The 19,394-nt window shown below is 47.7% G+C and overlaps 1 protein-coding gene across 10 annotated transcripts in view; it reads left to right on the top strand.

The window, feature by feature from the left end:
* Window positions 1–19,394, top strand: part of DLG2 (discs large MAGUK scaffold protein 2) — a 1,666,258-nt gene that overhangs the window by 1,541,878 nt on the left and 104,986 nt on the right. The gene's annotated exons all lie outside the window — the stretch shown is intronic.

The following is a 19,394-nucleotide window of genomic DNA, read 5'->3' as shown; positions in this document are numbered from 1 at the left end:
CCGGCACTTCTGGCGAATTTGGTGGACGTGGGCGTAGATGATTCAAACTGGCATGAAAACTCCAAAAGTTGAACATTTTTTGCACAAGTCCCCGTTTTTCTGGTGTAAAAGCTTTGATGGATCAGCCCTTGTCTTCTGATTACTATGGTTACCTCCTATGAAATATGTGCAGGATTCATTGCTTTGCATCAAAAATGCTTTTCAGACAAGAACATTGCTGCTTATAAGATTGCTCCTAAAGTGACCATTTATCGAATCATCAAGAACTTCAAAGAGAGAAGTACAATTGCTGTGAAGAAGGCTTCAGGGCACCCAAGACACTACAACAGGTGCCAGGACCAACTGCTAAAGAGGATTCAACTAAGAGACTTTTTCAACACCAGTGCAAAGCTTGCTCTGTAATGGCAGCAGGCATGTGTCAGTGTATCTGCACTCAAAGAGGGGCAAAGACTTTTGGAAGTGGCCTGGTGAAAGAAGGGCAGCAGAGAAGAGAACCAAAGTTTGTGTCAGTCTCAAAACTTTTTGGCCACAGACTTATAAATAGCGCTTGGTAGTAATACACAGATTAGGATCCAAGACAAGAGCAGAACAGGTGAAAAATCAAAGATTTCTCCATCCATCTAAGACTAAGTAAAATAATGTACGGCTTTTCGTCATAAATTTTGTGCTGTAGAGAACACCCATTGTGCCCTTTGTAACTTTCCTTCATGACACCACATCTGCAGGGGGTAAGCTTCTTTCTTCCGGCAGGATTTTAATACAGAACTTAGCACTGTTAGTATCTCATATTGTAAAATATCCACGTAGCTAATTAATATTACATCAGTATCACTCCAGCCCTGGCGGTAACTACATCACTGACTGTCCCCGGAGATGTCCCATCAGTGGTAGAAACACAATGGAATATTAACAGGAATAACATTAGGAAACCTATCAATCCCATCTAGAGCGTCACACGGACTAATGACATGGCTCTCTAATGACGTGTGAACAGTAACCACGACCATTCTTTGGTACAATACCTTTGTTTACCCTTGAGGTGGTTATTCCAAATTTGTATGGCGAGGGGTTAATATCATGGCAACTTCTTTTCATAGAACGCTATAATGAGCGCCACATTGCAGAACAATAGGAAATAATGCTTCAGAATTCGGTCACTGAAAACCCCCAAAATGAAAGCAGATCCCTTCCAGAGGAGCTTGCTGACGATTTCCGTCTTAAGAGCTGGAATATTTTTTTTTTTTTCCTCCTTAAGTACATGGTAAAGGCAAACAGAAAAATAAGTGTAAATGTCAAAAATGTAATAAATATATTAATATGATTGTGTTCAATGAGGAAGAGCAATCTCGCATTTTGAGGAGACTTTGCCCCACTTCTCTAATTTTTGCTCTCAATCGGTTTTCCTGCATTATTTCAGTCTCTGTAAAGTTCTGGTTGTTGGAATAACTTTAAGTTTGGGCAGTTTTTGGATAATTACTGCTGTTTTAATTTATGTAAATCTGATGTCATGTTCCATTGAAACGAATCCTTGAAAAGTTGCTAAAATATAGGGGTCAGAGTACAGATGTGTAGGGATCGTACAAGAGATTTAGGGGTAAAGAGTCATCAGACAGAAGATGAAGAGATGAAGAGGAATCTGTGTGTAGGGATCAGACAAGATGTGGTGGGATGAGACAAACCAGAGAAGTAGGGGTGAGGCGTCATCTGTGTGCAGGGAATCAAACCAGATGTGGATGAGTGTGGTAGGACGAGACAAACCAGAGAAGTAGGGGTGAGGAGTCATCTGTGTGCAGGGATCAGACAAGATGTGGATGAGTGTGGTAGAATGAGACATGCTAAAGATGTAGTGGTGAAGAGTAGTGTTGAGCATTCCGATACTGTAATATCGGGTATCGGCCGATATTCGCGGTATCGGAATTCCGATACTTAATTCCGATACTTTTACAATATCGGATACCGGAATCGGAAGTTCCCATAATGCCTGCGCTCTGCAGTGTCTGTGAAGGATGACAAGTTGGATGGCAGCGCGATCCAGCCTGTCATCAGAATGCCATCCCAGCGGGGGAGAATTCTCCTGATTGTTTAAAAGCCGGCGCGCGGTAAAAAGCCGCCGGCTTTTAAACAATCACACAGCCCCATACTGCTTCCCCGCAGCCTCCCACCCCGATCCTCCGCTCCCCTCGCCACCTCCAATCCCAATCGTAAATTAGGACCAGGCGGGGAGCGCAGCACCAAGGAGCGAAGGACCCGGGCGGGGAAGCCGGCAGTGAAAAGACTTCACCGCCGGCTTTCCCGTTCTGTGCTGCGCTTTCCCGCCGGTTATTTCAAATGAACAGCTGAGGTATCAGGTGATGCCGATCAGCTGTTCATTTGAAGTCGCCGCGGTGCCCTCAGAGGGTTCATGTGAGTTCATGCTTGACTGCATGAACTCACATGAACTTTCCCACGGCCGCACAGGTCAGCCTCACCTCCCAGACCCGTCATGATTAGTGTGTGTGCGGGGTGTGTGTGCGGGGTGTGTGTGCGGGGTGTGTGTGCGGGGTGTGTGTGCGGGTGTGCGCGGTGTCTGTGCGTGCAGGCAGACATAGGCCGATGTGACACTACTACTCCCATCGGCCTATGTCTGTCCCCCGTCCACTCCTGCCAGCAGGATCAGCTCGATGGGAGCAGTAGTTCCCATCAGCCTGATCCTGCTATTTAAATTGCCCTACTGTGTCCCCAATAAATGTTAAATACATGTCATTGGTGGCCAGTGGTTACCTAAAAGAAATTAGTTCATACATTACCTGTCCCCGCCGATCGCCACCTAAAATAAAGTAAAAAATAAAAAACTACACCTATACTCACCTAGACACCTAATTCCCCGAAGCCATCGATCTCCTGTAATAAAATATAAAATAATAAACCACAACCTTATCCTTACCCCTCCGTAGTAGTCCACGAGTGTCCCACGAAGATCTCCAGTTCAGAGCAGCCACATAGAATGTGACCGCTCTGAACCGCTGCCGCCGCTAGAATGACGGGGCCGTAAGGGTTCACCGGAGTTCAGGCAGCGCTGCTCCGGTTAGCTCCTTTACGGCCCTGCTGTATCGTGAGAAATTCCCACGGTACAGCAGTGCCGTAAAGGAGGTCTCCGGAGCTGCGCTGCCTGAATGCACTCCGGTGACCTCAGTCAGTGGCTCCCGCTGCCGGGAGCGGACGTGTTCCCGGCAGCGTGAGCTTACAGCAGCCATGACAGCTGTCACCATCTCCAGATGTGACAGCTGTGCATGGGAGATCAGCGCAGGAACGTGGACAGGTAACTATTATTTTTAGTAAACTAAGAATTAAATAAAATTGTGTGTTTTATTTCAAATAAATTATTTTTTTCTGGGTGTAGTGTGTGTTTTTTCTTTTTAACACTTTGTAGGTTAGTAATGGGGGTGTCTTATAGACGCCCATCATTACTAACCTGGGCTTCATGGCAGCTGGCGCTGACATGAACCCCACCACTATTACCCCCTGCCACCGCACCAGGGCAGCGTGGAAGAGCGAGGCTAAGTGCCAGAATTGGCGCATCCTATGGATGCGCCATTTCTGGGGCGGCTGACGGCTGGTGTTTCTAGCCTGGGAGGGGGCCATTATTCATGGCACCCTTCCTGGGCTATTAATATCAGCCCCCAGCTGTCTGCCTAGCCTTTGCTAGCTATTAAAATAGGGGGGACCCCACGTCATTTTTTTTGGGGGGGTCCCCCATTTTAATAGCTAGTAAAGGCTAGGTATTCAGCTGGGGGCTGATATTAGTAGCCTGGGAAGCTCCGTGGGTTTTACCCCCTTCCCAGGCTTCAAACATCTGCCCCAGCCGTCTGCTTAACCTCCGCTAGAGACTAAAATTATGGGGGATCCCACGCCATTTTTTTTTTAAATAAATCCTTTATTTTAACACTAAATGACATTTGAGGAGTTAATAAAGATGCAGTCCCTAAATTATTATTTATTTTTTAATTAATTTTTCCCAAAACTTTTGACGTGGGCTTCGCCATATTTTTGTATGCCAGCCAGGTACAGCATCCAGCTTCTATGAACGCGCCATTTTCCGGGGCGGCTGCGGACTGCAATTTTCAGCGGGGGGGGCAGAAAGCTTGGGCCTCCCTGCGCTGCAGATTCCATCCCCCAGCTGTCTAGTTGTACCTGGCTGGACACAAAAATAGGGAGAAGCTCCACGTTTTGTTTTTTTTAATTATTTCATGAAATTCATGGAATAATTAAGAAAAAAAGGGCTTCCCTATATTGTTGTGTCCAACCAGGTACAAATAGGCAGCTGGTGGTTGGGGGCAGCCCGTTCCTGCCTGCTGTACCTGGCTGGACACAAATATAGTGCAAAGCCCCACGTCAATTTTTTTTTAATTCTTTCAGGAAATTCATGAAATAATTAAAAAAAAATTATGTGGGGCTTCGCCCTATATTTGTGTCCAGTCAGGTACAGCAGGCAGGAACGGGCTGCCCCCAACCACCAGCTGCCTATTTGTACCTGGTTGGACACAACAATATAGGGAAGCCCTTTTTTTCTTAATTATTCCATGAATTTCATGAAATAATTAAAAAAAAAAATGCGTGGGGCTTCGCCCTATTTTTGTGCCCAGCCAGATACAACTAGGCAGCTGGGGGCTGGAATCCGCAGCGCAGGGAGACCCAAGCTTTCTGGGCCACCCCCGCTGCAAATTGCAGTCCGCAGCCGCCCCAGAAAATGGCGCGTTCATAGAAGCGCCATCTTCTGGCGCTGTACCCAACTCATCCAGGGCCCTGGTGCGGTGGCTCACTGGGTAATAAAGGGGTTAAGGCCAGCTTGGCATTATCAGCTGGCCCTAAGCCCGAAATTCATGGGGTCACGCCAATATTAGACATGACCACCATGAATTTCTAGTAAAGTATTTAAAAAAACACAACACCCAGAATAAAGTCCTTTAATTGAAATAAACACACAATTCTTTATTGTTCTAAATTAAACCATACTTACCATCACGCCCATTCCAGCTGAAGCCAACGATCTCCTGCAATAAAAGTAAAATAATAAAGCAACATCATCCTTACCTTTCCATGGCTCCCACGACAACTTCAGCTCTGCTACATCGAGATGACAGGCTGGACCGCAGCAGAACGCTGCCATCCATCCTGTCATCCCGCAGACACTGAGAAGCGCAGGCATACTTCCACTCCTCAGTGTCTGGCTGTGACGGCATCCAGATGAGCCGAGGTCATGTCCAATGAACTCAGCTCACCTCATGTACGTCACTGACAGCGTGGGAAAATTCTCCTGCACTCAGCACTTCAGCGTGAGAATTTTCCCACGCTGTCAGTGACGTGCATGAGGTGAGCTGAGTTCATTGGACATGACCTCACCTCATGTATGTCACTGACAGCGTGGGAGAATTCTCCTGCACTCAGCACTTCAGCGTGAGAATTTTCCCACGCTGTCAGTGACGTGCATGAGGTGAGCTGAGTTCATTGGACATGACCTCACCTCATGTATGTCACTGACAGCGTGGGAGAATTCTCACGCTGAAGCGCTGAGTGCAGGAGAATTTTCCCACGCTGTCAGTGACGTGCATGAGGTGAGCTGAGTTCATTGGACATGACCTCACCTCATGTATGTCACTGACAGCGTGGGAGAATTCTCACGCTGAAGCGCTGAGTGCAGGAGAATTTTCCCACGCTGTCAGTGACGTGCATGAGGTGAGCTGAGTTCATTGGACATGAACTCGGCTCATCTGGATGACGTCACAGAGAGACACTGAGGAGCGCAAGCATGCCTGCGCTTCTCAGTGTCTGCGGGATGACAGGCTGGATGGCAGCGTTCTGCTGCGGTCCAGCCTGTCATCTCGATGTAGCAGAGCTGGAGCTGTCCTGGGAACCATGGAAAGGTAAGGATGATGTTGCTTTATTATTTTTCTTTTATTGCAGGAGATCGTTGGCTTCAGCTGGAATGGGCGTGATGGTAAGTATGGTTTAATTTAGAACAATAAAGAATTGTGTGTTTATTTCAATTAAAGGACTTTATTCTGGGTGTTTGTGTTTTTCTTTAACTTTGACTATGGGGTTAGTAATGGGGGTGTCTTATAGACGCCTCTCCATTACTAACCTGGGCTTGATGTCATCTGGCATTATAAGCTGACATCAACCCCAGCCCTATTACCCCACTGCCACCGCTACAGGGCAGTGGGAAGAGCGAGGCTAAGTGCCAGAATTGGCGCATCCTATGGATGCGCCATTTCTGGGGCGGCTGACGGCTGGTGTTTCTAGCCTGGGAGGGGGCCAATATTCATGGCACCCTTCCTGGGCTATTAATATCAGCCCCCAGCTGTCTGCCTAGCCTGTGCTAGCTATTAAATTAGGGGGGACCCCACGTTATTTTTTTTGGGGGGTTCCCCCATTTTAATAGCTAGTAAAGGCTAGGTATTCAGCTGGGGGCTGATATTAGTAGCCTGGGAAGCTCCGTGGGTATTACCCACTTCCCAGGCTTCAAACATTTGCCCCAGCTGTCTGCTTAACCTCCGCTAGAGCCTAAAATTAAGGGGAACCCCACGCCATTTTTTTTTTTAAATAAATCCTTTATTTTAACACTAAATGACAAGTACAGTAATCAACACTATTAGGCTGTGTGCCCACGTAGCGTTTTACAAGCGTTTTTGATGCGGAATTTCCGCAGCGGAAACGCTTGTAAAACGCTTGGTAACCCGCACCCCATGATCCCCAATGGGTTTACGCAACTTCTATGCACATGCTGCGGATTTTTCCGCAGCGTTTATGCTGCGTTCAAAAATCCGCAGCATGTCATTTAATTTTGCGTTTCCGCAAGCGGAATTGCCTTTGTCCAATGCAAAAAAAACGCAAGGCAATTCCGCATGTGGAAAACGCGTGATAAACGCGCGTAAAATGCGCGATAAACGCGTGCGGAATTCCGCATGCGTTTTTCCGGGAGAGGACTTGCATTTATGCAGCAGAAATTTTCTGCTTCATAAATGCAACGTGGGCACATAGCCTTACTGTACTTCATATATATGTGACTGACATGTTTCTATCTATCTAATCTATGTGTGAAGCTCTATTCTGTCTATTATAAATTGTCGGGTACCGCTGCTGAATTGCCGGCCGGCTTTCTTAAAGAGACGGTGCACGAAAACACTAATATTTTTTAAAATAAATCCTTTACACTAAATGACAAGTACAGTAAGCAACACTGTCACAGTACTTCATATATATGTGACTGACATGGTTCTATCTACCTAATCTATGTGTGATGCTCTATTCTTTCTGTTGTAAATTGTCGGGTACCGGTGAATGCCGCTGATGAATTGCCGGCTTTTCATGTCATTCTACATTATTCTTAGTTGTTTTACTTCATGTAGAATTAACCTACAAGGAAAGAAAGGGTTTATTTTCATTCCGATATTTGTGTCCCATTGACTTGCATTAGTTTCCGGTATCGGAATCGGCGATATCCGATACTTTTTGGGTATCGGCCCGATCCAATCCGATACGATATTTCCTGATATCGGAAGGTATCGCTCAACACTACTCAACACTAGTGAAGAGCCATCTGTGTGCAGGGATCAGACAAGATGTGGTTGAGTGTGGTAGGATGAGACATGCTAAAGATGTAGTGGTGAAGAGCCATCTGTGTGTAGGGATCAGACAAGATGTGGATGAGTGTGGTAGGATGAGACATGCTAAAGATGTAGGGGTGAAGAGCCATCTGTGTGTAGGGATCAGACAAGATGTGGTTGAGTGTGGTAGGATGAGACATGCTAAAGACGTAGTGGTGAAGAGCCATCTGTGTGCAGGGATCAGACAAGATGTGGTTGAGTGTGGTAGGATGAGACATGCTAAAGACGTAGTGGTGAAGAGCCATCTGTGTGCAGGGATCAGACAAGATGTGGTTGAGTGTGGTAGGATGAGACATGCTAAAGATGTAGGGGTGAAGAGCCAGCTGTGTGTAGGGATCAGACAAGATGTGGATGAGAGTGATAAGATGAGACAAGCCAGAGAAGTAGGGGTGAGGAGTCATCTGTGTGCAGGGATCAGGCAAGATTTGGATGCATGTGATAGGATGAATGCGTATGGGGGGGTGACAAGATATGTAGGGATAAAGAGCAATTTATGTGTAGGGATCAGACTAAAGATCGAGAAGTGCATGTGGATATATATATGAGACAAGATGCAGAAGGAAGAAGGGGTCTACGTGTGTAGGGATCAAAACAAGAGATATAGGTGTGATGGGTCAGACAGTAGAATAAGAAGGATCTGTGTGTAGGGATCAGACAGAAGATTAAGTAGGATATGTGTGTAGGGATCAAACAGAAGTTGAAGAATCTGTGTGTAGGGATCAAACAGAAGATGAAGAAGGATCTGTGTGTAGGGATCAGACAGAAGATGAAGTAGGATATGTTTGTAGGGATCAAACAGAAGATGAAGAAGGATCTGTGTGTAGGGATCAGACAAGATGAAGTAGGATATGTGTGTAGGGATCAGACAAGATGAAGTAGGATATGTATGTAGGGATCAAACAGAAGATGAAGAAGGATCTGTGTGTAGGGATCAGACAAGATGAAGTAGGATATGTGTGTAGGGATCAAACAGAAGATGAAGAATGATCTGTGTGTAGGGATCAGACAGAAGATGAAGTAGGATATGTGTGTAGGGATCAAACAGAAGTTGAAGTATCTGTGTAGGGATCAGACAGAAGACGAAGTAGGATATGTGTGTAGGGATCAAACAGAAGTTGAAGTATCTGTGTAGGGATCAGACAGGAGATGAAGAAGGATCTGTGTGTAGGGATCAGACAGGAGATGAAGTAGGATCTGTGTGTAGGGATCAAACAGAAGTTGAAGGATCTGTGTGTAGGGATCAAACAGAAGATGAAGAAGGATCTGTGTGTAGGGATCAGACAGAAGATGAAGTAGGATATGTGTGTAGGGATCAAACAGAAGATGAAGAAGGATATGTGTGTAGGGATCAGACAAGATGAAGTAGGATATGTGTGTAGGGATCAAACAAGATGAAGTAGGATATGTATGTAGGGATCAAACAGAAGATGAAGAAGGATCTGTGTGTAGGGATCAGACAAGATGAAGTAGGATATGTGTGTAGGGATCAAACAAGATGAAGTAGGATATGTATGTAGGGATCAAACAGAAGATGAAGTAGGATATGTGTGTAGGGATCAAACAGAAGATGAAGAATGATCTGTGTGTAGGGATCAGACAGAAGATGAAGTAGGATATGTTTGTAGGGATCAAACAGAAGATGAAGAAGGATCTGTGTGTAGGGATCAGACAAGATGAAGTAGGGTATGTGTGTAGGGATCAGACAAGATGAAGTAGGATATGTATGTAGGGATCAAACAGAAGATGAAGAAGGATCTGTGTGTAGGGATCAGACAATATGAAGTAGGATATGTGTGTAGGGATCAAGCAAGATGAAGTAGGATATGTATGTAGGGATCAAACAGAAGATGAAGAAGGATCTGTGTGTAGGGATCAGACAAGATGAAGTAGGATATGTGTGTAGGGATCAAACAGAAGATGAAGAATGATCTGTGTGTAGGGATCAGACAGAAGATGAAGTAGGATATGTGTGTAGGGATAAACAGAAGTTGAAGTATCTGTGTAGGGATCAGACAGAAGACGAAGTAGGATATGTGTGTAGGGATCAAACAGAAGATGAAGAAGGATCTGTGTGTAGGAATCACACAGAAGATGAAGTAGGATATGTGTGTAGGGATCACACAGAAGATGAAGTAGGATCTGTGTGTAGGGATCAAACAGAAGTTGAAGGATCTGTGTGTAGGGATCAAACAGAAGATGAAGAAGGATCTGTGTGTAGGGATCAGACAGAAGATGAAGTAGGATATGTGTGTAGGGATCAAACAGAAGATGAAGAAGGATCTGTGTGTAGGGATCAGACAAGATGAAGTAGGATATGTATGTAGGGATCAAACAAGATGAAGTAGGATATGTATGTAGGGATCAAACAGAAGATGAAGAAGTATCTGTGTGTAGGGATCAGACAAGATGAAGTAGGATATGTGTGTAGGGATCAAACAAGATGAAGTAGGATATGTATGTAGGGATCAAACAGAAGATGAAGAAGGATTTGTGTGTAGGGATCAGACAAGATGAAGTAGGATATGTGTTTAGGGATCAAACAGAAGATGAAGAATGATCTGTGTGTAGGGATCAGACAGAAGATGAAGTAGGATATGTGTGTTGGGATCAAACAGAAGATGAAGGATCTGTGTGTAGGGATCACACAGAAGATGAAGTAGGATATGTGTGTAGGGATCAGACAGGAGTGGAAGAAGGATCTGTGTGTAGGGATCAGACAGGAGTTGAAGAAGGATCTGTGTGTAGGGATCAGACAGGAGATGAAGAAGGATCTGTGTGTAGGGATCAGACAGGAGTTGAAGAAGGATCTCTGTGTAGGGATCAGACAGGAGTTGAAGAAGGATCTGTGTAGGGATCAGACAGGAGTTGAAGAAGGATCTGTGTAGGGATCAGACAGGAGTTGAAGAATGATCTGTGGGTAGGGATCAGACAGGAGATGAAGAAGTGCAGAAGAATCAGTATGTAGGAATGAGACGAGAGAAGGATGAGGAGGGATCGGTGTGTACGGATCAGATTAGAGATTGAGAAGTGAGGAGGGATCAGTACATAGAAATTAGAGATGTAGAGATGAAGTAGCATCTGATGAGTGGGGAGAGATTAGTATCATAGGGTGATTGTCAGGCAAAAGGTATTTTTTCCCGAATTTTAAAAATGAGAGTTGTTTTAAAAAAGAAAACCCCCCACCCCCTATCCGTTTGTAAGAAGACATAGAACTGCAGTGCTGGCCCCCACCCTAAGAATTTTTATTAGCGTCGTAAACCCTCAGTGTAGCGCAGCTTCTAGCTCAAACTAGATTATTCCCTCCAAAATTCCCATTGTTTAAAAGCTTGTACAGTTAATGTAGAATTTAAAAACGCACATGACGGTCACTAACCCAGGGACCAGATTTTTGGAATGTTCACATTTTCCTGGTTACAATGATATATTTTTCATAACTGGGATACCCCCAGAAATCGAGGAATTGGTTTCTTAGCTTCTGAGCATCATAGAGAGGTCCTGTTTAATATCCATCTGCATGGAAATTTGTGACGTCCAACATGATGTCTCCATCTTGGATGTGGGACCCCCCCACACCAAGATATGAAATCTGAAGGTTTCTATGTTCTATGCAGCTGGGTGGTTTCACAAAACCGAGCCCCCGTGTGAGGTAGACAAAATGGGTGGTGCCTAATAATTTGGCCCTGTTACTAAAAAGCAAATCGGCCATTTTCAGGTCATTCTTCTCAGGGACATCAGACGCACGCACACCACGCTGCGTAGAGGAATCACATCTAATTTCCGGGGAGCTGTCCCCCCCACTGAATCTGAGACCATCACCTTGTGAAGCAGGTTTTGCTATTACTTATCCCTTTTATTTTAATAACTGTTTTTGCATATATGTAAATTGTCTCTTTTGTAATATCTTGTATATCTTTTGTAAACACTGCCCCCCTTTTGGGAGTAAATCATTAATTATTTACCAGTTTCGTCCTTGTCCTATGTCGAGCAAACACGGTCCTCACCCGCTAATTCACGTTACCTACCAGGTACCCGATCCACCTGTTAAGCGATCGGTGGTGGCAGCATACCAGTATTTATGTGATATTGTGGTTTGAGGGTGGCTGGTCGGAGGTATATATACGTTCCTGGAAGGAACTGGAGGTATATATACGTCCTGTCACATCACGTGCCGCAATAGTCGACATAAATTAGAGCAGCTACACCCGTGCTTATCCTCGATCAATACCATGTTTGACCAGCAGGATAAGGGGGCGCCAGAGAGCTGCAAGGTCTGACCCAAAAGTGGGTGTTGTTTTCCTGACAAATTGGTGGCAAGTGGTGGGATCATAGGACATTAGTGATCTGGTTTGAGCAATCATTCCTCTCACTAAAAGCTTGCACGGTTCTTACCTGGACCCTGCACAAAAGTTTTGAAGATCGAACTCAGTGTTTATTAGATCTGAGACAATACTGTATGTGTAGCAGTTACCCCTACCCTTCTTCGGTTTTTCTTTTCTATTCTTATTTTGGTGATCATGGTCGTAGTTGGGGAGTCCTGGTACCGCCAGCAGAAAAAGGACACTCTTATTGGAATATGTATAACCAGAGGCATTGACCACCGCGACAAAAACAGAGAACAAATGGCTGCTGCACTGGCGCAACTGGAGACTGAGCAAGCCCTTCTCCAGACCTCAGCAGGGCCAGAGGTCAGCCGAGATATGGACAGTACTGCTGCAGGGGTCCCACCTGTAGACGCACGCCGCGTCAGCGACCAGGGCAGCGTGGACCCCTATCTGCAGATGGCTCTACAGCAACTTCCTGCAGAGGATCATGAAGGACGGCTGAGAGTAATTCAACAGCACTAGGAGGCCGAGAGAGCCCAGCGAGAGAGCCGAGAGAGCCGAGCGAGAGGCCGAGAGAGCCCAGCGAGAGGCTGCCGAGCGGCGAGCGGAGGCCCAAGCTCAGAGGGCCCATGAACTGCAGATGGCCCAACTCGGGATCCCAGCATCCACCTCACGGAACGGTGAGACCAACAATGCGACCCTATTTAAGCCCCGTCCAGAGCATTTTCCGGTGATGGAAAAGGACGGCGACCTCGACACCTTTCTGATGGGTTTTGAAAAGACTTGCAGACAATACCAGCTGCCTTAGGAACAGTGGGCCCGATACTTAACTGCAACTGCAGGGCTGCGAGGCAAAGCTCTGGATGTGGCTCTTCCTCCGAGCCTCGATGGGAACTATGATTCCATTAAGCAGGCCCTAATCCAGAGGTTCCAACTGACCCCTGAGGTGTACCGTAAAAAGTTCCGGAGCCTCCAGCGTGGACCGCACGACAGTTACAGTGATGTAGTGCATGGGCTCCGGACCAACTTTGAGCAGTGGATCCAAGGACTGTCAGCGACCACCTTTTGAGCAGCTAAAGGATCTGATGGTGAAAGACCAGTTCCTGCATCTGTGTCCGACTGAGGTACGGCAGTTCGTGATGGATCGAGAGCCACCAGATGCCAATAAAGCAGCGCAGATCGCAGACACCTACGAGGCCAACCGGAGACCAGAGGTGCGGAAGCCGGTTGTCGCCAGCTGGAAAGGGGGTAAGCCATTAACCACCATCCCTGCCCCTGCCAGCCGACCTTCCGGAGGCCTTTTTCCCGTTACCAATGCCCGGCCTTCATCTGATGCCCGCAGGTGTTATTTCTGCAACCAGACTGGTCATCTCAGCGCCACTTGCCCAGAGAAGCAGAGGAAGAACCCCCCATCCAAGGCCCCAGGGCCTAATGCCTCAGTTCTTTTGGTGGGTGGGCCGGTTGGGAGGACCTGTGAAAACTTTCAGTCTGTCAGGGTGGGGGACACTCTCACTGTAGGCCTCAAGGACACTGGGGCCGAACGAACCCTCATCCGACCCGAACTGGTGTCCACTGAAGAGCTTATTCCGGGAAAGACCCTGACTGTCACCGGGATTGGGGGCGTCCGATGCCCCTTGCCCATGGCCCGGGTTTTTATTGATTGGGGTGCGGGGAGTGGGGTGAAGGAAGTGGGAGTATCCAAAAACCTACCTGCAAATGTTTTGTTGGGAACTGATTTGGGGAGGATGCTTGCTTATTATGTCCCTGACCCCCCTCCCCGATCTGATACGGTTGGTAAGGTTAATGCTGATACTGTGAATGTCAATGCTTTACATGATGATGATGATGATGATGATGATGATGATGATGATGATGATGATGTTGTTGTATTGGAAGGTGCAGGAGAACTCAGCCATGTCACTCTGCGGGGTGATGTTGCTGAGGATCCCCTAGCAGGAGCAAAGGTCAGTGCCAAGGGTAATGGGGAGAGGCACAAGGACCATGAAGCAGGTGGTGCTGTGCCAGCGACCAGTGTCACAACAGAAGGTGACCTGGCTGATAGTCGCTGTCCAATACGGAGCACTGTGCCTGAGGTAATGGAGGATGATGGGGAAGTAGTTCTCATGGCCTCGCAGGCTAATGAGACTGTGTTATTCCCCGGGGAGACGGCCTATATAGCCACTGTTACCCGCAGTCAGAGTGCCCAGAACGCAAGTAACACCCTGCCTTCTGGACCCTCCTCGGACAGAGGAATAACAGGATCAGGTATGGACCCAGAGCCGGTCCCAGAGGGTCCCAGTGAGGACGTGGCCTTAACCTCACTTCTGGCTTCCTCTAGCCAGGAGTTTCAGGCAGCTCTGCACTCAGATGCTAGCCTAGAGACGTTAAGGAGCCTCGCTGAGAAACCCACCTCCGAGTCGGATAAGGAGAGGGTATTCTGGGACCAAGGGAGGTTGTACCGGGAGACAGTTCCCTGTACACCCCAACAGGAGTGGCTGAGGGAAAGACAGCTGGTCGTCCCCTACCAATTCAGGGATGAGTTGTTGCGGATCGCCCATGAGATTCCACTCGCTGGACACTTGGGGGTAAGCAAAACCAAGGCCCGGCTGTCTCATCACTTTTATTGGCCCAAAATGAGGACAGATGTGGTGAACTACTGTCGCTCCTGTACCACGTGTCAAAGAGTGGGAAAGTCAGGGCCGGCCCCCAAAGCCCCCCTGATCTCTTTGCCAGTGATAGAGGAGCCTTTCCAGAGGATTGCTGTGGACATTGTGAGACCACTGGCCATGCCCAGCAGCTCTGGAAAACATTTCATCCTTACCGTGGTAGACTATGCTACCCGGTATCCGGAGGCAGTAGCCCTGTCCTCAATTAGGGCGGATAAGGTGGCGGACGCCCTCTTGGCCATCTTTTCGCGAGTAGGATTTCCCAGGGAGATGCTTGCCGACCAGGGGACCCAGTTCATGTCACGCTGTAAGAAAATGCAGGTGCAGCATTTGGTATCGAGCGCGTATCACCCACAGACCAATGGTTTGTGTGAGCGATTCAACGGTACCCTCAAACAGATGTTAAAAATGCTGGTTGAGACCCAGGGTCGCGACTGGGAACGTTACCTCCCACACCTGCTATTTGCTTACAGAGAGGTTCCACAGGCCTCAACGGGGTTCTCCCCCTTTGAGCTCCTGTATGGCAGGCGTGTCCGAGGACCCCTTGGGTTGATAAGGGAATTCTGGGAAGAAGAGCCGAGCTCCCCAGGAGTGTCCATCGTGGAGTATGTCATACTCTTCCGTGACAAGATGCAGACCTTGACGCAGTTGGTGCATGACAACATGGCGCAAGCCCAGGCTGACCAGAAGCATTGGTACGACCAGAACGCCCGAGAACGGACCTACCAGGTGGGTCAGAAGGTGTGGGTGCTGGTCCCCGTACCAAAGGACAAGCTTCAGGCGGCCAGGGAAGGCCCGTACGTCATTCACCAACAGCTCAACCCGGTCACCTACGTGATCACACTTGACCACGAGCGGGGTAGGCGGAAGGCGTTTCACGTTAATATGATGAAGGCTCATCAAGAACGTGGAACCTGCGTCCTACCGGTCTGCAACCTGCCCGAGGATGGGGAGGATGACCCCCTCTTGGACATGTTCGCCCAAGCGAAGGCCAGCGGGTCCCTAGAGGATGTAGAGCTAAGCGACTTGCTATCCGCAGACCAGAGGTCTCAGATGCAAGCAGTGCTGAAACCCTTCCAAGCAGTGTTCACCAACCTGCCTGGCAGGACTGAAGTGGCGATCCATGAAGTGGACACCGGGAATCATGCCCCACTCTGGCGGACAGCCTATCGAATCTCCGACGAGGTGCAGCATGTCATGCGCCAGGAGGTCGAGGAGATGCTGAAGTTGGGGGTGATTAAGCGGTCCAAGAGCGCGTGGACCTCACCTGTAGTCCTGGTGCCAAAGAAGGACCGGACCACCCGGTTCTGTGTGGACTACAGGGGGCTCAACGCTATCACAGCCTCTGATGCACAACCAATGCCACGCATTGAGGAGCTGCTGGAGCGGTTAGCCAGTGCGAGCTATCTCTCCATTATGGATTTGAGTCGGGGATATTGGCAGATTCCCTTGAGCCCCGGGGCCCAGGAGAAGTCCGCCTTTATCACCCCCTTCGGATTGTATGAATCCACGGTCATGCCTTTCGGCATGAAAAATGCCCCTGCCACGTTCCAGCGAATGGTCAACCACCTGCTCCAGGGACTGGAGAGGTACGCAGTGGCGTACCTGGATGACATTGCCATCTTCAGTCCCACCTGGGAGGATCACCTCGAGCATCTGCAGCAGGTGCTCGGGCGCATTCACCAGGCGGGCTTGACCATCAAGCCGGGAAAGTGCCAGATGGGCATGAACGAGGTCCACTACCTGGGGCACCGGGTAGGTGGGGATACTCTGAAGCCAGAGCCTGGAAAGGTGGAAGCTATCGTGTCCTGGCCCACCCCCAGGACCAAGAAGCAGGTGCTGTCCTTCTTGGGCACCGCAGGGTACTATAGACGCTTTGTACAGGACTATAGTAGCCTTGCGAAGCCCTTGACAGACCTCACCAGGAAGAGCCTACCCCATTCCGTCAAATGGACAGATGAATGCGAGGTGGCCTTTAGGGCGTTGAAGACTGCCTTGAGCAGATCCCCTGTGCTAAAGGCGGTCGACGGCACATGGCCACTCTTAGTACAGACCGACGCCAGTGAGTTTGGCCTCGGTGCTTTACTCAGCCAGGTCGACTTGGGGAACCAAGAACACCCCGTGTTGTACCTAAGCCGGAAACTGCTGCCGAGGGAAGTGGCCTATTCCACCATAGAGAAGGGGTGCCTGGCCATTGTATGGGCCCTCAACCACTTACAGCCTTACTTGTACGGGCGCCCCTTCACTGTCGTGACTGACCACAACCCCCTGAGTTGGCTGCACACCATGTCAGGTGCCAACGGAAGGTTGTTACGCTAGAGAGCTGCAAGGTCTGACCCAAAAGTGGGTGTTGTTTTCCTGACAGTGATCAATGAGTGGAACAGGCGGCCACGAGAGGTGGTGAGTTCCCCTTCAATGGAAGTCTTCAAACAGAGGCTGGACAGAAATATGTCTGAGATGATTTAGTGAATCCTGCTTTGAGCAGGGGGTTGGACCAGATGACCCAGGAGGTCCCCTCCAACTCTACCTTTCTATGATTTTATGATTCTATGTATGCATTGTAGCAAAGCCAGGTAGGACAGGGTTAAATCCCAACTCTGCAGTGTTTGATTAGAGTCACCTGCCTAGCTTTTTACTATTAGCAGAGAGTAGGTTCACTTGGTGGGCAGTGTGCTGGGGACTGAGCAGTCTGTAGACTCTGCTGGGAGCTGCAGCCGTTTGTTGCTGGGAGCTGCAGCCGTTTGTTGCAGACTGAACTGAAGCAGGTGAAGTGCCAGGACTGCCGCGCGGATGACAGACTGTGGCTCGTGTCCAGGAGGAGAGGTGAAAAGACCTCTTGGTGCTGGTGTCACTCACAGAAGTTGAGGGACAGCTGGGCATTTATGTGCCGGTATATGGACTGTTTATTTTGTTCCTTAATGCCTGAGGAAGGCGGTTTGTTTTTCCGTTCTGTTGAAAGTTTATGCCCTTCAATAAAACTGCCTGTTTGACCCAGAAACTACGTGCCTGTGTGAATGCGACCAGCTGCCTGAAAGCGAGTAAATCCCTACAGCATGTACGAGACATGTATGGATGAGGAGAAATCTGATAGTACGGATCTGACTAGAGATGGAGAGCAAAGTGAACAGTGCATTAGAATTAGACATTGGATATAGGGATCTACAGTGGGGAAAATAAGTATTTGATACGCTGCCGATTTTGCAAGTTTTCCCACCTACAAAGAATGGAGATGTCTGTAATTTTTATCGTAGGTCACTTCACCTGTGAGAGACAGAATCTAATAATAAAATCCAGAAAATCACATTGTATGATTTTTACATAATTAAATTGCATCTTATTGCATGAAATAAATATTTGATCACCACCAACCAGCAAGAATTCTGCCTCTCACAGACCTGTTAGTTTTCTTTAAGAAGCCTCCTACTCTGCACTCATTACCTGTATTAATTGCACCTCTTTCAACTCGTTACCTGTATAACAAACACCTGTTAACACAATCAATCACACTCCAACCTCTCCACCATGGCCAAGAGCAAAGAGCTATCTAAGGACACCAGGGACAAAATTGTAGACCTACACAAGGCTGGGAGGGCTACAGGACAATAGGCAAGCAGCTTGGTGAGAAGGCAACAACTGTTGGCACAATTATTAGAAAATGGAAGAAATGCAAGATGACTGTCAATCTTCCTCAGTCTGGGGCTTCATGCAAGATCTCGCCTCGTGGGGTAAGGATGATTCTGAGAAAGGTCAGCAATCAGCCCAGAACTACACTGGAGGACCAGGTCAATGACCTGAAGAGAGCTGGGACCACAGTCTCAAACATTACCGTCATGGTCCCCCTGCTCACTGCAGCACATGTCCAGGTCCGTTTGAAGTTCACCAATGACCATGTGGTCAGATAAGACCAAAATAGAACTTTTTGGTATCAATTCAACTCACCGTGTTTGGAGGAAGAAGAAGGATGAGTACAACCCCAAGAACACCGTCCCAACTGTGAAGCATGGTGGGGGAAACATCATACTTTGGGGGTGCTTTTCTGCAAAGGGGACAAGATGACTGCACCGTATTGAATGGAGGATGGATGGGGGTCATGTATCGCGAGATGTTGGCCAATAACCTCCTTCCCTCAGTATGAGGATTGAAGATGGGCCGTGTCTGGGTCTTCCAGCATGACAATGACCCGAAACACACAGCCAGGGCAACTAAGGCGTGGCTCCGTAAGAAGCATTTCAAGGTTCTGGAGTGGTCTAGCCAGTCTCCAGACCTGAACCCAATAGAAAATCTTTGGAGGGAGACAGCCCCGAAACCTGAAAGATCTGGAGAAGATCTGTATGGAGGAGTGGGCCAAAATCCCTGCTGCAGTGTGTGCAAACCTGGTGAAGAACTACAGGAAACATCTGACCTCTGTAATTGTAACAAAGATTTCTGTGCCAAATATTAAGTTCTGTTTTTTTCTATTGTATCAAATACTTATTTCATGCAATATAATGCAAATTAATTATGTAAAAATCCTACAATGTGATTTTCTGGTTGTTATTCTTAGATTCTGTCTCTCACAGGTGAATTGTACCTACAATAAAAATTACAGACCTCTCCATTCTTTGTAGGTGGGAAAACTTATAAAATCGTTCGTCAGTGAATCAAATACTTATTTTCCCACTGTATGTGTAAAGATTGGAAATGAGATGTAGGAGTTTGGAGTGCTCAGTGGGTAGGAATCAGAAAAGATGTAGATGTATAAAGATCGGTGTGTAGGGATAAGA

The sequence above is a fragment of the Phyllobates terribilis genome, unplaced genomic scaffold, assembly GCF_046119375.1.
Source record: "Phyllobates terribilis strain yellow unplaced genomic scaffold, ASM4611937v1 Scaffold_2__4_contigs__length_985480577, whole genome shotgun sequence".
NCBI classification, from domain to species: domain Eukaryota; kingdom Metazoa; phylum Chordata; class Amphibia; order Anura; family Dendrobatidae; genus Phyllobates; species Phyllobates terribilis.
This window is presented reverse-complemented; position numbering and strand designations above follow the sequence as displayed.